General features: G+C 46.1%; 1 pseudogene; it reads left to right on the forward strand.

Annotated features, from left to right (window-relative positions):
• Positions 1-314: 314 nt before the first annotated feature.
• On the forward strand, positions 315-3,487 carry LOC103012061 (HIV Tat-specific factor 1-like; annotated as a pseudogene).
• Positions 3,488-4,355: the final 868 nt, after the last annotated feature.

Consider the following 4,355-nt stretch of genomic DNA (forward strand, 5'->3'; position numbering starts at 1 on the left):
CTTGTACATCCACCACTTAATTTAAAATCGTTATCATTTATACGTACATACGAATATTTGCATATTTAGATATAGTCCTTGAACCATGTGAAAATTGAGGAAATCGTGATGCTTCACACTTGAACACTTCAGCACACATTGCCTCAAAATAAGGACTTCCTCCAGTTAAGGAAATAACAACCAGTCCCTAATACCACCTGATATATAGAATATACTCAGATGAACCCCCAAATGTCTTTTATACATGTCTTTTCAAATTAGGATCCCATCAATGTACATGCGCTGTGTGTGGGAGAGTGAGGCTGGATGAGGGGATGGAGAGGTACAGGGAGTGGTCAGAGGAGGAGGTGAGGTGGAGGTGGGGGTTGGTTTTTTGTGTTTTATTTTGAGAGGGAGAGGCTGAAGATTCAGGAGGGGAAAAGGGGGAGGGTAATCAAGGAAATGGGATGCAGTCACAGGTAGGGAAACTGGCTTTGGGCAGGAGGAGGGCAGTGCCTCTGCTCCAGTGGTTCTCAAATTGGGGTCCCCAGCCAGCAGCATCAAGCATCACCTGGAAACTAGTTACAACTGAAAATTCTAGCCCCCCACCCACCCACCCGCTGAATAAGAAACGTGTTTTAACACGCTCTCCAGGCAATTCTGATGCGCCAAGTTGGAAAACCATCACTCTTTTCTGAAGGAACAGGGAGAGATGGGCACAGGTGCTATGTGGATTTGGTAACAGGTGGTTGAAGGAGTCCACCTCTAATGGCTTCAGTTTTCTCTGTGATGTAAGAGCAAGATCATCAACTGAATGTGAGGTGGAGACAGAGAGGCATCTCGTAGGCTCCAGGATCAGGGAGTTTAATGTAGCCAATGACCAGCCTGATGTGACTGGTTAACAAAGCAATGCCTCTTAGGGACAACGAATGAGGAGTGGTGACCATTTCCTGACTCGAGACTTCCTCCAACACTTCTTAGCTTGAAGAATAAACTCCTGAGGAAAAGAGATCATTAGGCTCACCAGGGTTGAGGTTTTGCCTGAGAGATACAAAGGATGGAAATATAGCAGGGCAAGGCAGTTCAGGATACTGTCGAGAGAGTTGATGAAATGAAGGACCACACAGGTGTAGCCACATAAGGTGGGGCTGATGGGCTAGAGGAAGGGAGGCATCATTGACCCGGAGGTCCCGGGAGACTGAGAAATGGTTGTGAGAGGAGCCGAGACTGAAGGGGGGAAGCTTAGGAGATGGGGGTTGAGTGATTCTGGAGGAGCTGCTGCAGGTGACAAGGTTCAGGGTGTGACAGTGAGGAGGGGTGGCCAAGTCGGAGTGGAGAAGGTCCAGGGCATGAAGTCACCAAGGTGTTGAGATGTCAGGTGGGCAACAGGTCCTCTCCTTGGACAATGAGATGGGAAGAGACAGACAGTTTGCCGAGTGCCAGAGTCCCCCTGAGTGAGGTGGAGAGGTCTGGGAGGGGACAGACAGTAGCAAAAAGGAAGACAGCAATTTAGCCCAATGGCTGAGCCCCGGAGGCAAAGGGTTATTTTAAAGCAGAAACTGGGGGTGTGGGGGTGGAGGACGAGGGTCTGGAGGCAGCCATCTGGAGCAAGGAAAGCACCCTCACCTATAAGAAAATAAACAGCTGTCATTTCAGAAGCCTGCAGAGGAGGTAGTACCCTCCAGGGAGAGTTCAATTTCGGTTAAAGCCAGGAAGTGGAGGGAGCACTCCAAGGAGAAGCGAAGGGTAGGAGGAGACTCCCAGCTTATTAGAGGGCACGAGGGTGGGTTCAGGAGGGGGCACGTGGGTCAGAGCCAGAAAGCACAGAGTGTGGTGGAGACAACAACGCAGTAGAGTAGGTGGGCCAGGGAGTTTACATTTTCACTCTTAAATATAAAAACACGGATGGGAGGCAGGCTGGATGTCATCTCATTAGTCTCTGGGAAGCTATAAGAAGTGATGGTTCAGGATGTGGCCTCTAGAGAAGACCTGCTGGATTCAAATCCCAGCGTTGTCATGCACGACCTTGGGCAAGGTCTCTGGGCCCCCATTTCCTCTTCTGTAAAATGGGGATAACAATAGTTCTGACCTCACAGGGTTGTTGTGCTGAACCAGTGACTTAGTGTGTTAAATGTTGAGAACAGTGTCTGGACAGTCTTTCAGATAACTCGGTGGTGGCTCCCAAGCCCAGGAGAGCAGCCTCTTGGCTCACCTGGCCCCTGCCCTGTGCTAGGTAGGAAAGCCAAGTAGCCACCCATTGGATGGGAACGAGGAGTTTGATGAGCAGCTGCAAATGCAAGAATGACTCCAAGATCAGAGACACCCAAGAAGATCCTGGTAGAAAAATGGACGCTTTGGGGGCAGCAGCTTGAAGACACTGCCTACATCTGGGAGGGAGGCTTGGTTGCCCAAGATCACAGAAGGTTTAATTGCTACATATCAGGCCAATTATGGCTTCTCTAATGATAGCATGTCTAGCTCTACCGCAAAAATACAAGACGTCAATGCTACGGATGCAGAGGAACTTCCACAAGAAAAACCTCAAACCCACTGATCCCAAAAAGAAGGGAGAGAAAAGGAAGAATCAAGATGGTCTCATGTCCAGAAAGATAGAAATACAAATGTATTATATATCTGACTTGCCTCTAGACATTACAGTAGGTGAATTTACACAGCTGACATCCAAATTTTGCATTATTATGAGAGATCGTCAGAAGAATTTAAGGTCAAGTTTTACAAAGATAATCAAAGAAATCTTAAAGGACATGGGCTTTGCTGTTATTTGAAGAGGAAATCTTTGGATCTTGCATCACAGCTCTTCGATGAAGATGAAATTGGAAGCTATAGGGAGGAATGGACAGGGAGTTTGGGGTTAGTAGATGCAAACTCTTACACATAGAGCGGATAACAACAAGGTCCTACTGTATAGCACAAGGAGCTATATTCAATATCCTGAGATAAACCATGATGGAAAAGAATATTAAAAAAAACTATATATGTATAACTGAATCACTTTGCTGTACAGCAGAAATTAACACAACATTAAGAAGCTATGAATTACAGCTCAAAGTGGCAAAGTTTCAGCTGAAGGAGTGATATGATGCTTCAAAAAAGAAGAATAAGTACAAAATCTACAAGAAGAAGCTGTCTCTGCAACAGAAGCAATTGGACTGGAGACCTGAGAGGCAAGATGGGCCAACCAGAATGTACCAAGAGTGAGTTGTCATCATCAAAAATATATTTCATCCAATGGATTCAGAGGATGATGCATTGGTGCTGAAGGAGATCAGAGAACACCTCTGAGTAGAGTGTTCCAAGCCTGGACAAATTAAGAAGCTCCTTTTCTTTGGTAGGCACGCAGCTGATGTGGAGGAATGCAGAGGAAGCTGGTTATTGTATTCAAACCCTTGATGGAAGGTGGTTTGATGGCCATCAAATCATTGCCCACGCAGGGGATGGGATTACAGACTATCGGGTTGAGGAGACCTCAGGAGAGAGGGAGAGTTGAGGGTAAAGGGGACTCTCCAAAGGCTAAGTGTGTGTATGTGAACTGAAAATAGTTAATTCTCCTGTGTGCGGTGATATACCAAGAGAGGTGGAGTGGGAGGGCGCTGCACCACAGGGAGCAGTGTTTTGTCACTATCATTGTAGAATTGCTAGTGCATGGTAACAATAAAAAGTCGATTTTAGTATTATTTAAAAATTCTCTACAGACAACTGCCTTGGAAGAAACACTGAATTTCACTTTGAGGCTAGTGAAAATAAAACGTACTTTTCCCCATCCTCATTCACAGATCCTTAGGGATGCTGTTAAGAGCCTTGCCTTAGAGCCAGCGATGTCTCAGAGTGGAAAGGAAGCCAGGTCAGGAGAACACGTTGCTCCCCGCCCACCAGTCTTCTGACCCTTGGTCCCTAAATCCTGGAATTGTCCTGGCTTCTGTCCTTTCTAAATCCTGCCTGTCCAGCTTTTCCCTCAGTTCTGTAAAGATCCTTCTAATAATTTACTCTTACTTCTTAGAGTTAATTTGCTATTTCTCTGCAGACAGCTCCTTCCTCAGCTCCATGACTCCCAGCCTGGAGTCATGGAAGAAGAGGTGAATTGGGGCACAGAAGGTTTGAACCACTGAACGGCTGTGTGGTGTTGGGCTCATTACTTACTCCAGTGCATGAACCAGGAAGAACACATCCAAGGAAAGGTGTGTGAATTCGGTGAGATGACATATCTGCTCTGTGATTTCAGGGACCTTGATTTATTCTCTGCTGAATCTACAGTGCTTGTCACAGAACACAGAGAAGGGGATCAATACATATGCCTTGGTTTAATGAACATTGTATCTGAAAACACTCTATAAACTCAAATGCAACATGAATTATTG

The sequence above is a fragment of the Balaenoptera acutorostrata genome, chromosome 10, assembly GCF_949987535.1.
Source record: "Balaenoptera acutorostrata chromosome 10, mBalAcu1.1, whole genome shotgun sequence".
Lineage (NCBI taxonomy): Eukaryota > Metazoa > Chordata > Mammalia > Artiodactyla > Balaenopteridae > Balaenoptera > Balaenoptera acutorostrata.